This window comes from Solanum stenotomum, chromosome 7 (assembly GCF_019186545.1).
Source record: "Solanum stenotomum isolate F172 chromosome 7, ASM1918654v1, whole genome shotgun sequence".
In the NCBI taxonomy this organism is placed as follows: domain Eukaryota; kingdom Viridiplantae; phylum Streptophyta; class Magnoliopsida; order Solanales; family Solanaceae; genus Solanum; species Solanum stenotomum.
Window position 1 is genome coordinate 39,825,721 of NC_064288.1, and position 25,350 is coordinate 39,851,070.

Genomic DNA, 25,350 nt, shown 5'->3' on the forward strand with positions numbered 1-25,350 from the left:
AAAGACCTTTGTGATCTTGAGTGAGCTGAAACAAATGTTGATTGGAAAATAAGGGCAAACTTATTGGTGAAGTCAGGCATGTGTTCATCTTTGTGAGTTTGAGAGTCGTATGTGATTTCGGAACTATAAATTGCTGAAGAACTTTGTGTAAATATATGGAATCATCTTTGTTGTGAGGGCATTAGAGTACCTTTGTTGAGCTTGAACTTGCATTTGAAGCAAGTATTGTGAACTTGAGCATCTTTGATAATAGTGAGTCACAATTTGAATCATTGAGTGCACAAATGATCATTGCATGAATAAATTGAACCTTGATGTGTGCATTGATGTTGAGTCTTATGTAGCACTATTTGAAACATCCTTTTTGAACGGCTGAACTTGAGTTTTACTTGAGGACAAGAAAACGTTTAAGTTGGGGGTGTTGATGAGTCCGAGATTTGGACTCATATAGGGCTTTATTTTGATAGATTTAGTGTCCTCAAATGCTTAATTTGTGCCATAAACTGATGATAAATCCTTGATTTTCAGGTACATGGATTGAGGAACAAAGAAAGGACACTAACATGCAAAAAATGAACAAAACAAACTGAAGAAATGAAGAAAGGAAAGCCTGGTCATCGCCAAGGTCATTTGGAAAATCAACGAGTAGCTATCAGACCGTCTAAAGTACCAATGTGCCAAGCCCCGAAGGAAAGAAACAAGTTGGTGATGAAAAGGAGCAGTCAGCGGATCATCGAATAGTTCTGCGAAGCCAAGATAGATCGCCCAAAGTTACATACCTTTAAGATGCTGAATGTTAAGGCAAAAAGGCGATGGAAGAGATCAAAGGGCGGCTCACTGAGTGGTTCGGCGAGCCCAAATTAATTCACTGAAGATCCCTTCGTGGGTTATTTTTGGCAACTATAAATAAGATTTTGAACATATAGTTTAGAAGCTGATCTTTTGACATCGAACTTGCAATCGAGTTTTAGTCTAGAACAATTTTCTTAGTAGACTTAAAGGTTTTGAGATTCAATTTGGATATTTTGCAAGTGGATTTCGAATTTTCTTCAAATTTGAGCATTGTAAAGCTTGAATTCCTTTTATCCAATTGATGGCTAATCGATTTGGTAACGGTTTTTATCTTTTTATGATGTTCGGCTAAAACCCCAATTTTTGGGATGTGATCATGTGATTATGGGTAGAATTAGTGTGTGGGTATTGTTACTTACTAGTTTAAATGCTATATTGAAGTGGGTTTAATCATTAATTGTCGTCTAATTTATGAATTGTAGTCGTAAATGCAGTTCTATTTTAGTTTTCTTTGCTTGCCCGAGAGAGAGGTTTTAGAACTAAAATTATTGATTAATGATTTGTATGTATTGGGTTGATATGGGTTCAGCTCGAGAGAGTGAATCCTAAACCAAGTCCTACCCATCTTGCTCGAGAGAGAAGATGCATTAAGGTTTTAGGTTGTTCTTAATTGTTATGCTTGTTGATGTTTGAGAGAAATCACTTGAAGCAGAATAGTTGTTTGAGAGAAAGCTATTTCAATTATAGTCTAGCCTACCCACTGATATTTAGTTGTTTACTAGTATTTTCAATTACCCATATATCGAAATGGACCTATAATCAATCACATCCCGAGAATTTCTCTCCTTATTGTTATTTCATTGCTATTTGACTGATTGTAGTTGATAATTTGAAACCCAAATTCCCACATTTTACATTCGTGTCACCCCTTTAATTTGATATATCTTTTTCCAGTTATGTTTATTCCTATGGCTGATTAGACCACATTTGTACTTCTTTATTGATTTCTAAACACCTACCACTCCATGTGAGATTTGACCCCAACTCATTTAGTTGGGTTTTATACTGATTTACGATCGTTGACACTTAGAATTGGAAGTAGTGTCTTTGAAACGTTATTAATCAAGGCGCTGCTCACCCAAATCCCAAAGCTGGTAACTGATGCTCAAATCTGCATCATAAACAGATCTTGATTCTAGTATGAGTACCAAACAACAGGTAATAAGTAGGAATTATAGGATGACAGAGTAAGAAAAGTAAAAGAAATACGAAATGCTAGAATCTAAACACAATAGAAGTCAAAGAACGAAAGGCAAAGAGGAATGCATAATGACCCCCATAACTCTAAAAGGTAGAGTTGGGCACAAGTAAAGCTAAAAACCTAAATGAACCCCTGTAATTTTGATAGGTACATAGTAGAGGTAAGAATTATACGGAGAATTTAAAGATAGTACTACAATTGCGAGAACCTCCCATGGAATACTTCACAGTTCAAGTATCAAATAAAGCTGCCCAGTCATACCTTTAATCAGGTCAAAGGGGATTTGAGATTGAATCTCATAGTGAGAACTTTAATCAAATTGAAAGAGATATGAAATATGATCTCTCTGTCACAATTCTAATTGGATAGAACATAGACATGAGTGGTGATAATACCCAAAATGAAAATAGGTGCATACGAGATCATTAAATAAGGAGTGATTCTAGAATATACGTGCTCAAACTGTAGAAAACAAGCTCAAACGACTCCAAAAAAATTTACCAACTCCACACTGGTCCAACCATAGTACAAAACCCTCTCAAACTTCCTTTGGCTCAGTTCCATAGGGATTCATGTTGAAAATAATAATTTAAAATTGGAGTAGAAATTCTAAGTTATTTAGGATTTGTTATTTTCATATTTATTTAATTAATTTCAAGTTAGGATTTGTTTGTCCTAGTTCATATAGGAATAGATTTTCTAGTCTTAGTTTAATTTGGTTGTTTACTATTATAAATAGGATATTTTTAGTTATTTTCAATATACAGAAAATATATTAATATACATAAACATACAAAATAGATAAAACTTGAAGTAAGATTCAAGAACTTTTGAGTTTATAAATAAAATATTTTCCTTCAAACTGGTATCAGAGCTTCTACGATCCTGGTAGAAGATCTAAGAGTTTCCACTGTTGGATGGCGGCTATGACCCATATATGTTGCCCGTCTAGCCAACAATCATGTTCACTAAAGTTGGACGAATAATATATGCATGAAAAGAACATGCTAGGAGGAAAGACTTACAAAAATATTACAGATTTAAAGAAGTGCAACCAAACACAAGAGGGATAAACTCTTCTTTAAAATAAGAGTTAGAGAAAGTCAAAACCTAAAATAAAATAAAATAAAAACAAAAAGAAAAGGATTTGATGGGAAGGGAATCAACTATATTTTTGAGAATGAGTGTTCCAGCACCAAAAACCAACAAAATAAAAGAAAAGGAGTTGATGGAAAGGGCATCAACGATAGTTGGAGAGAGAATTCCACAACACCAAAAACAAAAAATGGCATTGGTGGGAAGGGTATCAACCTTGAAAGTTGGAGAGATGTGCTCCAACACAACCAACAGAAAATATATCGTGAGTTAGATAGAAAGTGCTCTAACACTTGGAAGTTGGAGAGAAGTGCTCCAACACAACCAAGAAAAAAAGATATCATGAGTTGGAGAGAAAGTGATCCAACACTTGGATGTTGGAGAGAAAGTGCTTTGACATAACCAAGAAAAAAATAAATGAGAATTGAAGAGAACTAATCCAACGATTGAAGATTGAAGAGAAGTTCTCCAATACAACACCAATGACAAGAAATAAATTGAACATTGAAGAAATGTGTTTTTTAATACAACAACAATGAAAAGAAGAAAGAGACAAGAGTATACAACTTTGAATGACGGGAGAATGTTAGAAATAATAATTGATACACTCAAATTACACCTCCCTAAAGAAGCATAAGCGATCCTTATCAAGTAAAGAACCCAACTTGTAGGTTGGGGTCGATCCCACGAGGAAACTGGTTTAGACTTAACTTTAACTTACACTAATATTCGTTTAGTCAAAGTACTTCCAAAAACAAGTAATAAAAAAGGGGGGATTTGTGAAACAACTTGTAAGAATTCAATAAGTAATCAGTGAAAAAAAGTCAATTTTTTTTGTTATCAAGATGAGAAAATCAACTAGGGTATACGTGTTCACCACAAACTCATTACTAGTGTATTACATGCAAAGTGATAAGTTAGGTATCTCTAAATCCTTGGTCCGACATCTAGAGAATTTCATCCCACACATTGGTCCGGCTACGTGTGTATAATTTACAAACCCTTACCTTTACCTCATATTAGACATCATAATTGATGTTTGGCTTAGTTATTACTTCGTACCAATCGACACTAGCCTATTAGATAGTATCACACTAAATCTATGTTGATAATTCTTTTCTTGTTGATTACCTCCTTGGTCCGGCAACTAGCAACAAGACGAGTTCTAACGCGTGCACTCGTTAAAAAGACTTTTGAACGAAAGAATTATCAATGCATGCAAAACACTATTCAAGAATTGCTTATTTACTACTCATACTTCGTTAATCGCTCATACTACCCATAATCATATGAATAGAATTCATTGTTTTAGATGAAAGAATTATGAACTTACGTAGTTGAGAAAAATAAACCCAGAATTTCCATTTGAATTGCAACACCAAATTCTTCAAAACAAACTTAAGAAATCAATAATTGCTAGGTTTGCAAGAATAATCTCCCAAGTCACAAAATAGAACTAAAGTAATAATGTCTAACCCCTAAAAACGAGGTTTACATGCCCTATTTATAGAAAAACAAGTGCTAAATTAAAAGGGAAACAAATTAAGGAAAGTGTGTTCAGGCACGCATCTTCATTCCACGAGACTGACTCATGGACCGTCAATGGATCTACGGTCCGTGAGTCCCTTCCGTCAGCCAGGACTTACAAAATATTTCAGCTTCTCTAAAGCAAACCACGGACTTGCGGTATGGACCGTTGATCGATCTACGGTCCATCAATCCCCTTCTGTAACTCCACACTTGGAATCTTTAAAAATCAGGTACTGGAACCCTCACAGTATCAATCTACGGATCAATAATACGGTCCGTAGATCAATCTATGGACCGTCAATGGCCACCGTGGTTCCACACTCTGTCAGATTTCCCTAATTTGCCTTCCATACCTTGCCTGCTGATCTACGGCCATAACCTATGAAGCGTCACTGGACCTACGGTCCGTAGATCACCTTCGTAGGTACCCTTTCTGCAGTTATTTCAGTTGTCCCTTTACTTCCGCGCCTTAATGTCTTTCCTGCAAAATATGATAAAAACACATAAAAACCAATCCAAAAAGGCCCTAGACACACATAACTTGTAAGTGCAATGTATTATAAACACCGTAAACTCACGGTATATCAACACCCTCAACTTAAATTCGTTGTTTGTCCTCAATCGACGCAGTAAGACTCTAAACGACACTTGTATAGAAGCAAGCATTTCAAACACAAGCAATCACATGGCTTTCTACCACACTCTCTTTGTGGGTACAAAATTTGTTCTCTTAGACTCGATAAGCTAATTCATGCGGATCAAACCATGATAACGATTGACCAACCAACACACAACATTCACTGTTTCACTATCACCAAGGTACGAACTCTCCGACAATGTACTAAGTGCCCTTACTTCATACGAAATCCCTTTCTTTTTTTTTCAATGACTAATGAATTTGAGTACAAAGATTCATTCAACACTCACACTCAGAAATAACTTCAAGTACAGTTAGTGCTCAGTGCCATAGGCTTGCCCTTATTTTCATTTCTTAGACTCTCCAAACTAGACTCTAGGATAACTATAGGACTTTCTTGGCTTGTAACGTAGGCTCAGGGTCAAGTGTGCTACATTTGGGTACTTCTTAGTGACTTTCTGCCCTCCTTGACTTTACACTAGGCTTTCAACCTCTTTTTGCCTTATTTTTGCCATCCTACCATTTTACCTTTTTTCCCTTGATTTTCTTCAACCACAGATATGACTTTAGATTTTGTAGCTCTTTTTACTTTTATTTTATTTTTCTTTTAACTTTCAACAAGTCACATTCTTTCCTTTCTTTTTCAACATCAAACTCTTTTCATACCCATTTTTTTTTTGGTTTCCTCTTTCATAGCCACCCTTAACTTATGGATTTTCCATTGGTTAAGGTGCACAATACCCGATGTCGGATCAGGGACAAGATTGAAGTTACTTTTTACATTAGCCACTCTCAACATAGGCTTTTGGCCTAGGTCAAGGTGCGCATGTCCAAGGAGGGACCGGGGCCAACATAGTCGATTATAGGAAGGTGAGTTCGGGGTTTAGAAAGAAATGGAATTATTTTAGGCTCAAAGTATTTGGATCAAAGGGAGCATTTGTTTCATTTGGTCGGATCCTTCTTTTAGGCAATTTGCGGACTTATCAGAACAATGGCCTATGATCACTTCCTAACCTCTAGATAGAATTGTCTTAGCAGGACTAATCGGGCAAGTTCTAGTTTTGCACAAAAAATATTTGATCACTCAACTATTCTCACACACTCTTGGCACATAGTTTCATAATCAGATTATCAGATTACCCAGTTCAAGTTTCAGCTTAAGTCATGCCATCAAGTTGATTCATTATCATGTCATACACAGAGCCAACACATTCAACTAATCGTAGCCTACAAATTATAATACACATCACAAAATCTGATGGGTATCATTTTTCTAAGCCAACATGCTTCGTTCTATTTTATGTTTCTACATATACGATCCTAACATATGTCGGTTCAACATAAATTAAACAGTCTCTTGGGAAAAAAGAACACAAGCAAGAAAACGCCACGAGAGGATCTGTGAGTTGGGTGACTCAGACTTCACCCTATCACTCATAATCCATTTACCCTACCCCCAACAAAAATAGATGTGATTGTCTCCGATGCATACAAAAGCAGAACAAGAAAGTGGATTGGGTGAAGCAAACCTGTGGCGCATAGCGTCGGCGAATCATCAACAAGCGGGTAGGTCCGATTTCCCGGAGCCCACTGGAACAATAGTTGGGTCACCCTCAGTAGTGCCAACATCATCTATCATAGCACCCTCAGTAGTGCTCTCTATCACTCTCACCGTACGAACAGTGGTGCTCACAACATCCCTCACAACAAGCGGGACCTCTACAACTGGGCAGAACTCGATGCCCCTACAATACTCTCACACACCCTCCGATGGCGCAACTCTTCATCTAAAGGTGAAGCCTTCCTAGCCTCTTTCTTCTTCCTAGCCTCTTTCTTCTTCCTACGCTGTCTATTTTGAGCTTTTTCCTCAGTGCGACTAGAATGGTGCCTCTTACCTTTGGTATGTGTAGGTGCAGACTCCTCCTCGGCGGTCCTACTGAATAAAGCATCCAGCACCGTATCATCAGCCAGTGCAATAGGTGCAGCCTGAGGCTCAACTGTAGGGGTGGAAAGAATGGCATCAACGTCAGCCCAGAGACTGGCTAAGTCAGCCTGAAAAATGGATAGATCTATGGTCGGGGCTGGTCGCTCGAGGACTCGCAATTCAAAAGCATCAAGACGCTTATTAATGGCCTGGACCTTTCGGTCCATCATGCCCTCCATCCTTTGCTCCATTTTGGCCTTGGACTCGGCTATAGAATTTTGCATCTAAGGCTGGATGTGATGCAGCAATGTGGCCATCTGAGCCTCTAATTTCTGTACTCTAGCCAACGGGACAATAGTAGCTCCTAACTGTGGTGTGGACCGGGATGAACTAGGAGCCATGCTAGCGGCCTGGGAAGAGTAGGTCGAGACAGTATCAGAGTGATCTGGTATAATGGGATCACCACCCTGTGTCTGCCCCACCGTGTCTACAAGATCTGCGCCCAAGGGAGGTACCTCAACCTGGGGCTCTCTGCGAGGTGCTGCCACATTTGCCTCATCTCGGATGAGGCCTATATCCAAAGCCCCGGTAGGGTGGATCAACCTATCACAATGCCAGATCGGCACTCCACAGTCCCTGCACAATTGGAAAATCAAACATGGAAAGGGATAAGTAGTGGAGGTCTTAAATGCCCTGTCGTGAATCTCTGCCAACAGCATGCGGGCAAAGTCAATCTTCACTCCTGCTACTAATGTTGCATCCATGACCGCTCTGTCCCAAGTGAGTTGGTTATCAGCTTTTGTAGGCGACACCCTGTTACGCACCAGAAACCAGAAGAACTTGGCCGCAAAATTTAATGTGGCCTTTCTGATACCCAACCGTGGTGTGGCGACCCACTCCGCACGCTCTCCATCAGCAACAATGTACTTAGCCAACCATAATATAACAGCCTCTCACTGCTCAGCATTCATCTGGAAAGCACCGTTCTACACGATGTCCCATCTGTAATCAAACTCCGCTGTGTTTAGTGACCAAGTGTGACCTGTGGTAGGCCCATAGAGAAAGCGGTTGATGGTAGCCTGTGATATGTCTACCGGACAACCTCGGACCATAGTGGATGTGAGAGGATCTTGGGCTAAGGGCTTTGATTTCTTGGAGATCGACCCACGGAGACTGGCAACATAGGAGGCGTAGAACTCCCGCACAATCTCCTTGCTATAAGTCACTGGGTCTCGAGCCATCCAGTCACATTTGTGAAGGTTGAAAAGCCGGTGAATGTCGGGGACAGTGTGCAAGCTCCCTGTGAGGACTCTGCGCTCCTCTGTAACAATTCGGGCCATCTTCTCTTTATCATTAATCATTTTGCCATCCCGATAGATTTGCCATTGGCCCTCAACACACCATCTGTTTGGCTCACCAGCCACTGGAGTAGGGTTCTCATTTCTTGGTATGGGTACTGACTCTGAGCTAGTGGCCTCATCAGATGATACTGCTTGTTCATTCTGGCTAGACCCTATGGCTGACTTGGCATTAGACCCCCAATCATGGGCAGACTCGGACCCTAACGCACGGCTGGACTCAGAGCCCGAAGCATGGGTAGACTCGGAGCCAGACGCAGACCCAGTAGCTGAACTGGAAGCAGCCCCAATTGGTGACCCGATCAGTGTGTGCTCCTCATCAGACTGGGAGACAGTAACGACGTCAGGAATCACCTTCCGAGGGGTGGCTCGGGGTGTAGTGGTAGAAGTTCTTGTGTTGGGAGGAACGTATGTTGGATCTCTTTCCGTGTCTATGTCCTCATCGATTCTGAAGCTAGGAGCAACAGATTTTGACTTGCCCTGTTTTGAGTAGGTGACTAGCTTCTTGGGTGCCATCACACCTGTGGAAGCGACATTAGTGCCAGAACTAAATCTAAACAACAACAAAAAAACTTTAGACCTATAAACAAATAGTAACAAAGTCGCAAGAAAATTTCAGACAGAGGCTACAGTGGTCATCCACGGAGGGGACCTACGGTCCGTAGACTGATCTACGGTCCGTGGAACCCTTCCGTGGATCAGAGGACCAACAATATTGGTCGCAGATGGAAACCACGGATATACAGAATGGTTCGTTGTTGATCTACGGACCGTACACATCCATGATTACACACTTCGTGAAATTTTCAAGAGCATCCACCTACGAACCCAATCTACGGTCTGTAGACGGGGTATCATGGATGGGATCTGTGCCAGGTTTTAGCCATTCTTAATTTTCAAGTCCACATTTTAGACCATTTTCAACAATATCCTAGTCTAATCATGCATTTCAACATTGAATCATGCTAGTTTGTCATTCTCAGGATTCTGATTAATCATTTTAACAACTATTTAAGACAAACTTTGGAACCCTAAGTCGAAACTTACATGTAGACTTATAATCACATACAACAAGGCAATACAATCAGTATCTATAGTTCCAAGGGTATTGTAACTTCCAATTTTATCATGCAAATTCATCTAACAGTTACCCAAGGTCAAGACCCGACTCCCGACTTTCTATATTCTATCTATGAACCGACATTCAAAGTAAGGGGAAAGTCTATTACCTTACAAGCAACGTGGAGTAGGGTGATTTCATGATGACACTAAGTTTTGCAAGATCAAAGAATCGCCTCTTTGTTACTAACCCAACACCGGACCCTTTTTGTGAAATATGGAATGAGTTGTATTCAGAATGGAAAGGAATTGTGGGAATGATGGGGGAATGGAAGGGATGATTTTAAGGAGGAGTTATGGCGTGACTTAGGGAAGTTACGTGTGTTTGAAATGGTTGGAGAGTGAATGGAGGGAAGTGGAAATGATTTGAAATTAAGGGAGTTTTAAACAAGGCGGTCCGGGTCAGGTCAGACAGATTTAGGGTTTTGGACCCACGAGACCCCATCTACGATCTGTGGGTCGATCTACGGTCCGTAGGTTGGGACCGTAGACCGTAGATCACTCTTACACTTGGAAAAATTTATGAGCTTACCTGGGATCTACGGACACTATCCACGGTTCGTGGATAGAACAATAAACCGTCGATGGGGTCCGTAGACCTCTGCACCAGAACAGTTTTTGCAGATTTTTCATAGCGTACCTGCACATGTAGCAACGATTAGGCTATTTTTTTTACATTTTCTGGACACTTTTTAGACACGGACCCTATGCTAATTCTAGCCAACACTAAAAAAAAACTAAAACACCTATCTAAATTGATACAGAGCCGCAATTAAACAAAGAAAACTACTGAATGGGAAACAGAAACCTATCGTTGGCTAGATTGTACATCTTGGGTGTCTCCCAGGCAGCGCTTGATTTAACGTCGCTGCACGACGCAAGTTTCTTGATTACTCAGACTTCATCAAGATTGTAAGCCTCAATCACTTCTTGCACACTTTTAGCATTTCCCAGATAGATCTTGATCCTTTGCCCGTTTACCATGAACCTTGTTCCTTCACCATTCTCAAGCTCAACCGCTCCATGGGAGAGCACTTTTGTGAGAAAAAATGGCCCAGTCCATTTGGACTTGAGTTTGCCCGGAAACAAATGCTACCTAGAGTTGAATAGAAGCACAAGATCACCAACCACGAATTCTCGCTTTTCAATTCTTTGATCATGATACCGTTTCATTTTCTCTTTGTACAAGGCTGAATTTTCATAAGCTTTCAGGCGAAACTCATCAAGTATATTCAAGTCATTCATTCTTTGATTCGATACGGCGCCCCAATCCAAGTTGAGCTTCTTCATTGCCCACATGGCCTTATGCTCTAGCTCTACCGGTAAATGACAAGACTTCCCATATACAAGTTGGTAAGGAGACATATCTATGGGGTCTTGTATGCAGTGCGATACGCCCATAGAACATCATCAAGCTTTCTTCACCAATCCGTTCTATTAGCATTCATAGTCTTCGCTAAGATCTGTTTAATTTCTCTGTTGGACACTTCAACTTTCCCACTAGTTTGCGGAAGGTAAGGAGTGGCTACATTGTGGCGGACACCATATTTCTCAAGTAGTGCCTTGAACAACTTATTACAAAAGTGAGAACCTCCGTCGCTGATAATCGCCCTCGGTGTACTGAATCTGGAGAAGATGTTTTTTTTCAAGAATGTGGTGACACTTTTACCTTCATTGTTGGGGAGTGCAACTGCTTTCACCCACTTCGATACATAATCAACCGCAACAAGAATATACTTCATCCCGTATGAGCTCACAAATGGACCCATAAAATCAATGCCCCATACATCAAACAACTCTATCACCAATATCGGATTCATGGGGAGCTCCTGCCTCTTTGAAATCCCTCCTTCTCTTTGGCAACGATCACAAGACTTGGCGAAATCATGAGCATCTTGGTGGATGGTAGGCCAGTAGTACCCACACTGCAAAAATTTTATGCGCAGTCCGAATACCACTATGATGCCCACCAACAGGCGATGAATGGCATGCTTCAAATGCACTCAGCATCTCAACCTCAGGCACACAGCGACGAATAATCCCATCAGCACAACTACGATACAAGTAAGATTCATCCCAAAAGAATTCTTCACATCATGCATAAACTTTCTCCTCTGGTGAAAAGACAAGTCCGGGGGCACCAAATCGCTTGCCAAATAATTAGTAAAGTATGTGAACCATGGAATCAAATCATGAGAAGCAGCCAATACCTGTTCATCTGGAAAAGCATCATTAATTTCAGCCCTATCTCCAAGCTTTAGCATAGCCTCTTCCTCTAATCTGGACAAGTGATCGGCAACTTGATTTTCGTTCCCCTTTCTATCTTTTACAACAATATCAAACTCTTGCAGCAACAATACCCATCTAATTAATCTTGGTTTTGCATCTTTTTTCGCCATCAAATACCTCAATGCAGAATGGTCAGTATGCACTATGACCTTATTACCAAGCAAGTAGGATCAAAATTTCTCGAATGCAAAAACCACCGCAAGAAGTTCTTGTTCGGTCACAATATAATTCTTCCAGGCCACATTTAGGGTGAAGAATTTTCTCTTTCCTCTGTCCCAGTACCACACCAAGCACCACTCCACTTGCATCACACATTACCTCAAACGGTTGTCCCCAATCAGGTGAAATAATGATAGGTGCAGTGACCAACTTCTCATTCAACTCTCCCAATGCTCTCAGACAAGCCTCATCAAAGTCAAACTTATACTCCTTTTTGAGCAGTTTGCACAATAGGTGTGCACTTTTTGAAAAGTCTTTTATGAATCTCCTATAAACCCAGCATGCCCAAGAAAACTTCTAACACCTTTTACATAAGTAGGTGGCGGAAGCTTTTCTATTACCTCAACTTTAGCTCTATCAACCTCAATACCTTTCTCTGAAGTTCGATGACCCAACACTATACCTTCTTTAACCATGAAATGACATTTCTCCCAATTCAGCACCAAGTTGCAGTCTTCACACCTCTTAAGCACCTCGGCCAAATGATCCAGACAAGGATCAAAAGAATCATCTACAACTAAAAAATCATCCATGAACACTTCAATAGTGTCCTCCATCATATAAGAAAATATCAACATCATACAGCGCTGGAAAGTTGTTGGAGCATAGCACAGCCCAAATGGCATCCGTTTGAAAGCAAAAGTACCATAAGGGCAAGTTAATGTGGTCTTCTCTTGATCTTCTGGAGCTACAGAAATTTGATTGTAGCCCGAATACCCATTGAGAAAATAATACCAACCCTTTCATGCAAGTCTATCCAACATCTGGTCCATGAATGGCATAGGAAAGTGGTCTTTTTCTGTCCACGCATTTAACTTCCGGTAATCCATAAAAACTCTCCATCCAGTCATAGGCCTCATTAGAACAAGCTCATTTCATTCATTTGGCACCACAGTAATGCCACCCTTTTTAGGAACACACTGCACAGGACACACCCAACTACTATCTGCAATGGGATAAATAACTCCCGCATCCAGCCACTTGATGATCTCCTTTTTAACGACCTCTTGCATAGGTGGATTTAATCTTCTCTGGTGCTCGATACTGGGTTTATGATCTGGCATGAGTTGGATTTTGTGGGAGCAAATACCAGGAGGAATCCCAATAATATCAGCAATTGTCCACCCAATAGCTCGCTTAAACCTTTTTAACACAATCACCAAGCACTCTACTTGTCTCACATTCATATATTTCGCATTGATGACCGACAAAGTATTCTCTCTGCCTAGGTATACATACCTCAAATGCGGTGGTAGAACCTTAAGCTCCACTTTTGGTGCCTCCACAATAAATGGTCTTGCGGGTGGGGGCTCACAATTTTTCATGTCTAACTTATACTTCTTTGGTTTGGACCGATATTCACACCTATCGAGTGCGGCTACCAACTCCTCATACTTTTCAATAGCATAACTATCGAAATTCATCATAACTGCTACTAGTGCCTCAACACCTAATCCCTCTTCAATTTGCACTTCTGTCCCACTCTCCACTCTGTAAGTTATAGCAGATACTGTTTGGAGTTCACCACTCTGCTTCATGGACCTACAAATATTGAAAGTTGCTTCTTCATTATTCAGTCTGAACTTTATCTAACCCTTTTCCATATCAACCAACGCATGCCCTGTGGCAAGAAATGGTCTCCCAAGGATGATGGGAACCTCAAAATCAACCTCACAGTCAAGAATCACAAAATCTGCTGGAAAATGAAAGATTCCACTTTTACTAGCACATTATGGAGTACACCAATGGTTGTTTTCATAGTCTGATCGGCCATCAGTAACCGCATTGTAGTGGGCTTTGGGTCCCCTAGACCCAACTTCTTGTAAATAGGCAGTGGCATGAGGTTGATGCTAGCACCAAGTTCACACAATGCCTTAGCAAATTGTAACAGTCTGATAATACATGGAATCGTGAAGGCACCAGGATCCTCCTTCTTTTGCACAAGAGACCTTGTGGCAATAGCGCTACAATGCTGCAATCTATCATCATCTTCAAAACTCACAGACCTCTTCTTTGTTACCATAACTTTCATAAACTTTGCATGCCCAGGCATTTGTTCCAAAGCTTCTATCAACGGAACGTTGATGGAAAGCTGCTTCAACATAGTAATAAACCTGTGATATTTACCATCTTCAGTCTTCTTCACTAATCTCTGTGGAAAAGGTGGTGGAGGTCTAGGTATGGGGACCATTTTCTGAGATATCTCCACTTCTTTCTCTGTCGCATTCTCAGACTTTTCTCTAACCTCTATCATATCATCTTCTTTTCTAATCTCAACTTCCACCACAGCCGGCATAGGTGGATCAATGGTTTGCTTACCCCCTCGAGTAGTAATTGTCATGCAATGGCCGTCTTTCTTTGGATTGTGGATGTTGTTGCTAGGAAGAGTACCAAGTTGACGTGGGTTCACTATAGTAGACAATTGGGTCATCTGCTGCTCTAGATGCTTTATTGACACTGCATGGGCATCAACCTTTTGACCAATACCAGACAAGTCATTTCTCATCTCCTTCACATTCTCATCAGCTGCTTAAACCTTCTCATCTCTTCTGCATCATATCTTCAATATGCGCCATACTTCCTCCAGCTTCCCTACTACTAGATTCCCAATTTTGAGGGGGAACATAAGGTCCAACTCGATCATTTCTATTGCCATAGTTGTTTGGGTTGTAGTTGTTGTCGCGATTAAACTTCCCATCCCGGACATATTGACCCTTTCGATTGTAATGTTTCGACCTTGGTTTCCTTAACCTTGGCGCCAATTTTCCGTGTTGGATCTTTGGGCATTTGGTTGGAAACCCAACGTCTGATCATTCACAGCATAAGCATCCTCTTCATAGTAACACTCTTCCACTGTTGGTGGATTTCTAGTCAAGTAGTTCACAGCATTTACCTTTTCTGCACCTCCGCTCACATGCTTCAATACCAAACCCAACTCAGCACTCATCTGAGCCATATCTTCACAAAACTCATCCTCGGACTGGTTTTTTGTAGCATGAATGGCAAATGTGTTTCTCCTAGTATCTGACCTCCTACTGCTCCATGCTTTATTGTTGCGAGAGATCTTCTCCAGATTTTCTGCGATCTGTGCGTCTGTGCACTCACCATATGAACCTCCAGTAATAGTATCCAGCACTGCTTTATTGTTATCATCCTGACCTTGATAGAAATATTCCTTCAGCGACTCATCATCAATACGGTGATCCGGAACACCTCTTATGAACGAAGTGAATATGTCCCATAAGCTATTTACAAACTCTCCAGGTAATGCCACAAAATTATTGACCCTATCTTTGTGATTTAGCTTCTTGGACACTGGGTAATACCTTGCTAAGAACACATCCCTCAGTCGGATCCATGTATAGATTGAGTTATAAGGAAGCTCAGTGAACCATATAGCAGCATCGCCTGTCAGGGATAGAGGGAACACTCTCAATCGGATAACATCCATATCCAAGTTTGGCCGACCTACACAGCTGTTGCAGACTACCCTTGTCTTGGCTATGTGAGCATGTGGGTCCTCCGATGAAAATCCTGAGAACAATCCCCTTGTTGTAAGCATCTGCATCAAGCTACTGGTTACCACAAATGTGTGCTCCGGAGGTAGAGGAGGTAAGACTAGAGGTCCATCAGAGTCGGCAATATTTTTGTTGCCCCTATAGTTGGCATGCAGTTGTGGGTCTGGTGGACCGTGCACCCTCACTGCATCTCCCAATTGATTTTCAGCTAGACCCCGGTTTTCCCCACCAGCTACTCTCGGCTGCTGTAACTAAACTGTATCATCAAGATTTACTCCGATAGGATTAACTGGAATTCCTTGATTGTTCATTCTTCGAAAAGTTCTGTTCAACTCAGGATCGTAAGGAGTAAGTAGTTCACCTTGGCTCCGTGCCCTTGGCATACACTAGAGTCAGAACCTGAGAGAGACAAGAACAAATAGAAAAAGTAAAATTAGCAAATATTTGACTAAAGTTCTATAATGTAGTGAAAATTAATATTAAAGCCAAATTTCCCCGGCAGCGGCACCAAAATTTGATACGCTCAAATTACACCTCCGTAAACAAGCATAAGTCATTGTTATCAAGTAAAGAAACCAACTTGTAGGTTGGGGTCGATCCCACGAGGAAACTAGTTTACACTTAACTTTAACTTACACTTATATTCGTTTAGTCAAAGTACTTCCAAAAACAAGTAATAAAAAATGGGGGATTTGTGAAACAACTTGTAAGAATTCAGTAAGTAATCAGTAAACAAAAGTCAATTCTTTTTGTTATCAAGATGAGAAAATTAACTAGGGTATACGTGTTCACCACAAGCTCATAACTCAGTAATCATAATAATAGCAATCATTTCCTAGTGTATTACATGCAAAGTGATAAGTTAGGTATCTCTAAATCCTTGGTTCGGCATCCAAAGAATTTCACCCCGCACCTTGGTCTGACTACGTGTGTATAATTTACTAACCCTTACCGTTACCTCATATTAGACATCATAATCGATGTTTGGCTTAGTTATTACTTCACACCAATCGACACTAGCCTATTAGATAGTATCACACTAAATCTATGTTGATAATTCTTTTCTTGTTGATTACCACCTTGGTTCGGCAAGTAGCAACAATACGAGTTCTAACGCGTGCACAAGTTAAAAAGACATTTGAACAAAAGAATTATCAATGCATGCAAAACACTATTCAAGAATTGCTTATTTACTATTCGTACTTCGTGAATCGCTCATGGATCCCACAACCCTAGTTGTGGAGTTTAGTTACCTATAATCATATGAACACAATTCATTGCTTTAGATGAAAGAATTATGAAGTTACGTAGTTTAGAAAAATAAACCCAATATTTCCACTTAAATTGCAACACCAAAATCTTCAAAACGAACTTAAGAAAACAATAATTGCTAGGTTTGCAAGAATAATCTCCCAAGTCACAAAATAGAACTAAAGTTATAATCCCTAACCCCTAAAAATGAGGTTTACATGCCCTATTTATAAAAAAAAAGTCCTAAATTAAAAGGAAAACAAATTAAGGAAAGTGTGGTCAGGCACGCATCCTCATTCCACGAGACTGACTCACGGACCATCAATGGATCTACTGTCCGTCAATGGATCTACGGACCGTGAGTCCCTTCCGTCAGCTAGGACTTAGAAAATATTTTAGCCTCCAAAAATCAGCTTCGCTGAAGCAAACGACGGACCTGCAGTACGGAATGTAGGTCGATCTACGGGTCCGTTAATCCCCTACCGTAACTCCACACTTAGAATCATTAAAAATCAGGTACTGGAACCCTCACAGTATCAATCTATGGATCAACAATACGGTATATAGATCGATCTACGGATCGTCAATGGCCACTGTGCTTCCACACTCTGCAAGATTTCCCTGATTTGCCTTCCATGCCTTGCTTGCTGATCTACGGCCATCACTTACAGAGCGTCACTGGACCTACGGTCCGTAGATCACCTCCGTAGGTGCCCTTTCTAGAGTTATTTCAGTTGTCCGTTTACTTCCGCGCCTAAACGTCTTTCCTACAAAATATGATAAAAACACATAAAAACCTATCCAAAATGGCCCTAGACACAGACAACTTGGAAGTGAAACGTATTATAAATACTGTAAACTCACGGTATATCTACACTTGTAGGTTGGGGTCGATTCCACGAGGAAACCGGTTTAGACTTAACATTTTCATTACACTTATATTCGTTTAGTCAAAGTACTTCCAAAAACAAGTAATAAAAAAAGGGGGATTTGTGAAACAACTTGTAAGAATTCATTAAGTAATCAATAAACAAAAGTCAATTTTTGTTGTTATCAAGATGAGAAAATTAACTAGGGTATACGTCTTCACCACAAGCTCATAACTCAGTAATCATAGTAATAGCAATCATTTCCTACTGTATTACATGCAAAGTGATAAGTTAGTTATCTCTAAATCCTTGGTCCGGCATGCAGAGAATTTCACCCCGCACCTTGGTCCGGCTACGTGTGTATAATTTACTAACCCTTACCTTTACCTCATATTAGACATCATAATCGATTTTGGCTTAGCTATTACTTCACACCAATCGACACTAGCCTATTAGATAGTATCACACTAAATCTATGTTGATAATTCTTTACTTGTTGATTACCTCTTTGGTTCAGCAAGTAGCAACAAGACGAGTTCTAATGCGTGCACTCGTTAAAAAGACTTTTGAACAAAATAATTATCAATGCATGCAAAACACTATTCAAGAATTGCTTATTTACTATTCGTACTTCGTGAATCGCTCATGCATCCCACAACCTTAGTTGTGGAGTTTAGTTACCTATAATCGTATGAAAACAATTCATTATTTTAGATGAAAGAATTATAAAGTTACGTAGTTTAGAAAAATAAACCCAGAATTTCCACTTAAATTGCAACACCAAAATCTTCAAAACGAACTTAAGAAAACAATAATTACTAGGTTTTCCAAGAATAATCTCCCCAGTCACAAAATAGAACTAAAGCTATAATGTCTAACCCCTAAAAATGAGGTTTACATACCCTCTTTATAGAGAACAAGTCCTAAATTAAAAGGGAAACAAATTAAGGAAAGTTTGTTCAGGCACGCGTCTTCATTCCACGAGACTGACTCATGGACCGTCAATGGATCTACGGTCCATCAATGGATATACGGTCCATAAATGGATCTACGGACCGTGAGTCCCATCCGTCAGCCAGGACTTAGAAAATATTTTAGCCTCCAAAAATCAGCTTCTCTGAAGTAAACGAAGGACTTGCAGTACGGACTGTAAATCGATCTACGGTCCGCCAATCCCATTCCGTAACTCCACACTTGAAATCTTAAAAAATTAGGTACTGGAACCCTCACAGTATCAATCTATGGATCAACAATACGGTCCGTAGATCAATCTACAGACCGTCAATGGCTACCGTAGTTCCACACTCTGCAAGATTTCTCTGATTTGCTTTCCATGCCTTGCCTGATGATCTACCGCCATCACCCACAGAGCATCACTGGACCTACGGACCGTAGATCACCTCTGTAGGTGCCCTTTCTGCAGTTATTTCAGTTGTCCGTTTACTTCTGCGCCTAAACGTCTTTCCTACAAAATATGATAAAAACCAATCCAAAATGGCCCTAGACACAGACAACTTGGAACTAAAATGTATTATAAATAACATAAACTCATGGTATATCAACACTTGTAGGTTGGGGTCGATCCCACGAGGATACTGGTTTAGACTTAACTTTAACTTACACTTATATTCGTTTAGTCAAAGTACTTCCAAAAACAAGTAATAAAAAAGGGGTGATTTGTGAAACAACTTGTAAGAATTCAGTAATTAATGAGTAAACAAAAGTCAATTTTTGTTGTTATCAAGATAAGAAAATTAACTAGGATATACGTCTTCACTACAAGCTCATAACTCAGTAATCATAGTAATAGCAATCATTTCCTAGTGTATTACATGCAAAGTGATAAGTTAGTTATCTCTAAATCCTTGGTTCGGCATGCAGAGAATTTCACCCTGCACCTTGGTCCGGTTACAGGTTTATAATTCACTAACCCTTACCTTTACCTCATATTAGACATCATAATCGATGTTTAGCTTAGTTATTACTTCACACCAATCAACACTAGCCTATTAGATAGTATCACACTAAATCTATGTTGATAATTCTTTTCTTGTTGATGACCTCTTTGGTTCGGCAAGTAGCAACAAGATGAGTTCTAATGCGTGCACTCGTTAAAAAGACTTTTGAACAAAATAATTATCAATGCATGCAAAACACTATTCAAGAATTGCTTATTTACTATTCGTACTTCGTGAATCGCTCATGGATCCCACAACCCTAATTGTGGAGTTTAGTTACCTATAATCATATGAACACAATTCATTGTTTTAGATGAAATAATTATAAAGTTACGTAGTTTAGAAAAATAAACCTAGAATTTCCACTTAAATTGCAACACCAAAATCTTCAAAACGAACTTAAGAAATCAAAAATTGCTAGGTTTGCAAGAATAATCTCCCAAGTCACAAAATAGAACTAAAGCTATAATGTCTAACCTCTAAAAACGAGGTTTACATGCCCTCTTTATACAGAACAAGTCCTAAATTAAAAGGGAAACAAATTAAGGAAAGTGTGTTCAGGCACGCGTCTTCATTCCACGAAACTGACTCACGGACCGTTAATGGATCTACGGACCGTCAATGGATATACGGACCGTGAGTCCCATCCGTCAGCCAGGACTTAGAAAATATTTTAGCCTCCAAAAATCAGGTTCTCTGAAGCAAACAAAGGACTTGCAGTACGGACTGTAAATCGATCTACGGTCCGCCAATCCCATTCCATAACTCCACACTTGGAATCTTAAAAAATCAGGAACTGGAACCCTCACAGTATCAATCTATGGATCAACAGTATGGTCCGTAGATCAATCTACGGACCGTCAATGGCTACCGTAGTTCCACACTCTGCAAGATTTCTCTGATTTGCTTTCCATGCCTTGCCTGATGATCTACCGCCATCACCTACAGAGCGTCACTGGACCTACGGAACGTAGATCACCTCCGTAGGTGCCCTTTCTGCAGTTATTTTAGTTGTCCGTTTACTTCTGCGCCTAAACGCCTTTCCTACAAAATATGATAAAAACCAATCCAAAATGGCCCTAGACACAGACAATTTGGAACTGAAACGTATTATAAATAACGTAAACTCACGGTATATCAACACTTGTATGTTGGGGTCGATCCCACGAGGATACTGTTTTAGACTTAACTTTAACTTATACTTATATTCGTTTAGTCAAAGTACTTCCAAAATCAAGTAATAAAAAAGGGGGGATTTGTGAAACAACTTGTAAGAATTCAGTAATTAATCAGTAAACAAAAGTCAATTTTTGTTGTTATCAAGATAAGAAAATTAACTAGGGTATACGTCTTCACCACAAGCTCATAACTCAGTAATCATAGTAATAGCAATCATTTCCTAGTGTATTACATGCAAAGTGATAAGTTAGGTATCTCTAAATCCTAGGTCCGGCATCCAGAGAATTTCACCCCGCACCTTGGTCCGGCTACGTGTGTATATTTTACTAACCCTTACCTTTACCTCATATTAGACATCATAATCGATGTTTAGCTTAGTTATTACTTCACACCATTCAAGAATTGCTTATATACTGTTCGTACTTCGTTAATCGCTCATGGATCCCACAACCCTAGTTGTGGAGTTTAGTTACCTATAATCATATGAACACAATTCATTGTTTTGGATGAAAGAATTATGAAGTTACGTAATTTAGAAAAATAAACCCAGAATTTCCACTTAAATTGCAACACCAAAATCTTCAAAACGAACTTAAGAAAACAATAATTGCTAGGTTTGCAAGAATAATCTCCCAAGTCATAAAATAGAAATAAAGTTATAATGTCTAACCCCTAAAAACGAGGTTTACCAGCACTATTTATAGAAAACAAGTCCTAAATTAAAAGGAAAACAAATTAAGAAAAGTGTGTTCAGGCACGCGTCTTCATTCCACGAGACTGACTCACGGGCCGTCAATGGATCTACGGTCCGTGAGTCCCTTTCGTCAGCTAGGACTTAGAAAATATTTCTGCCTCCAAAAATCAGCTTCTCTGAATCAAACGACAGACTTGCAGTACGGACCGTAGATCGATCTACGGTCCGTCAATCCCCTTACGTAACTCCACACTTGGAATCTTTAAAAATCAGGTACTGGAACCCACGCAGTATCAATTTATGGATCAACAGTACGGTCAGTAGATCAATCTACGGACCGTCAATGGCCACCGTGGTTCCACACTCTGTCAGATTTCCCTGATTTGCCTTCCATACCTTGCATGCTGATCTACGGCCATCACCTACAGAGTGTCACTGGACCTACGGTCCGAAGTTTAACTCCATAGGTTCCCTTTCTACAATTATTTCAGCTGTCCCTTTACTTCCGCGCCTAAACGTCTTTCCTACAAAATATGATAAAAACACATAAAAACCAATCCAAAAAGGCCCTCGACACACAACTTGTAAGTGAAATGTATCATAAATACCATGAACTCATGGTATATCAACAATTGTAGGTGGGGTCGATCCCACGAGGAAATTGGTTTTGACTTAACTTTTAACTTACACTTATATTCGTTTAGTCAAAGTACTTCCAAAAATAAGTAATAAAAAGGGGGATTTGTGAAATAACTTGTAAGGATTCAGTAAGTAATCAGTAAACAAAAGTCAATTTTTGTTGTTATCAAGATGAAAAAATTAACTATGGTATACGTGTTCACTACAAGCTCATAACTCAGTAATCATAGTAATAGCAATCCTTTCCTAGTGTATTACATGCAAACTGATAAGTTAGGTATCTCTAAATCCTTGGTCCGGCATCTATTGAATTTCACCCAGCACCTTAGTCCGGCTACGTGTGTATAGTTTACTAACCATAACATTTAGCTCATATTAGACATCATAATCGATTTTTGACTTAGTTATTAATTCACACCAATCGACACTAGCCTATTAGATAGTATCAGATTAAATCTATGTTGATCATTCTTTTCTTGTTGATTACCTCCTTGGTCCGGCAAGTAGCAACAAGATGAGTTCTAACGCGTGCACTCGTTAAAAAGACTTTTGAATAAACAAATTATCAATGCATGTAAAATACTATTCAAGAATTGCTTATTTACTATTAGTACTTTGTTAATCACTCATGGATCCCACAACCCTAGTTATGGAGTTTAGTTACCCATATTCATATGAACACAATTCATTGTTTTAGATGAAAGAATTATGAATTTACATAGTTGAGAAAAATAAACCCAGAATTTCCACTTAAATTGCAACACCAAATTCTTCAAAATGAACTTAAGAAATCAATAATTGATAGGTTTGCTAGAATAATCTCCCAAGTCACAAAATAGAGCTAAAGTAATAATGTCTAACCCCTAAAAACGAGGTTTACATGCCCTATTTACAGAAAACAAGTCCTAATTTAAAAGGGAAACAAATTAAGGAAAGTGTGTTCAAGCAGGCGTCTTCATTCCACGAGACTGACTCACGGACCGCCAATAGATCTACGGTCTGTAAGTCCCTTCCGTCAGTCAGGACTTAGAAAATATTTCAGCCTCCAAAAATCAGCTTTTCTGAAGCAAACGACGGACTTGCAGGACGGACCGTAGATCGATCTACGGTCCGTCAATCCCTTTCCATAACTCCACACTTGGAATCTTCAAAAATCAGGTACTGGAACCCTCGCAGTATCAATCTACGGATCAACAGTACGGTCCGTAGATCAATTACGGACCGTCAATGGCCACCGTGGTTCCACACTCTATCTGATTTCCCTGATTTGCCTTCCATGCCTTGCCTGCTGATCTATGGCCATCACCTGCGTAGCGTCACTGGACCTACGGTCCGTAGATCACCTCCGTAGGTGCCCTTTCTGCAATTATTTCAGTTGTCCCTTTTCTTCCGCGCCTCAACGTCTTTCCTGCAAAATATGATAAAAACCAATCCAAAAAAGTCTTAGACACACACAACTTTTAAGTGAAATGTATTAGAAATACCGTAAACTCGCGATATATCAATAATTTAAAGTTGGAGTTGGAATCCTAAGTTACTTATGATTTTTTATTTTCATATTTATTTAATTAATGTTTAGTTTGGATTTGTTTGTCCTAGTTCATATAGGAATAGATTTTCTAGTTTTAGTTTAATTTGGTTGTTTACTATTAACAATTTGGATACGGTAAGTTATATTTATTATACAGAAAATATAGAAATATTTAGAATAGATAGAGCTTGAAGTAAGATTCAAGAACTTTTGAGTTTATAAATAAAATATTTTCCTTCAATTCATAATTTCCACAAAACTGAAATACCGCAAGGAGTAAGTACTCTGACCATCTGTCTTGCACTGGTTTCAAGGTTGAAAACCTTGAAGAAGCCCTTTTCCATGTTCACTTTTATTTTGAAACTATAAGAGAACACATGAAATCACCGCACAACCTTAACCCTAAAATCTTTTTCAATTGTAGGAGTATTATTACTCAACAGTGTATATATATATGGTGACGAAACTCAAACTCAAGAGCGTTTGAGTTTTCTTTTTGTATTTCTTCTTTGTGTTGAGAATTTCACTTTAATTTGTAAGACATATAGCAGAAGATGAAGAAGCAAAACTGGCATGCTAAATGGGCCTTGTGGCAAGTTATGGCACATCAAATGAAGTACAAGATGATGAAAATGAGATGTTCTTCCTTGTTTAGTTTCTAATTTGGGCTATTAAAATTTGCATTATTACAAATCTTGCATTCTTCATGATGCACTTCACCGTTAATTAATAAGTGGGTTATTACAAATCTTGTCTTCTTTGTGATGCATATATCAAAATTTGTTATAATTTCTGTTGTATTGTCCAAAAGTATATGCCAAGCACTTTAAAATTAAAATAACTTCAACAGTCTAATAGAGCAACACATATACCCTATTGACATCTTAAATAGAAATCTAGTTGTCTTGTTTCTCAATTCGTAGTTTTTTTCCAAATATTTCGTTATGTTTTACCAGGCATTTTCACTTTATAACTTTCAATTTTCAAGTGTGATTCATTTTTTAAAAATATCTCATGAAATTATTATTTTTTGTTAACTACTTTGATAAGTTACCACATAATTTATAATTATTCTAATGGTATCAATTTCTCTTTTTTTCTCTTGCAAACAATAAAATCAACATATCTAATTCAAACTTTTATATAATTTCACTTTATTTTATTGTTTTATTGTTTTATTGTTGATAATGACGGTATTATATTTTTTCTTAATTATTTTACAAGATTATTTCCTCAACAATGGTTTCCACTTACAATACACCTTTATTATTACTAGGTTCAAAAGATATTCTTTTCATATATCTATAGTATTCGCCTCTTACTATATATTTTTACAGTACCGTTGAACATTGTAGTGTAAAGGTGCCTCCGCAAATTCTTTTGTTCTATTAAATAAGCTTGAAGCGTTAAATTACAACATAAATTCTTCTATTTTTTGAAGAATATCATAGGGTTATGGTCCTAGTGTGAATTCTTATATTCATAAG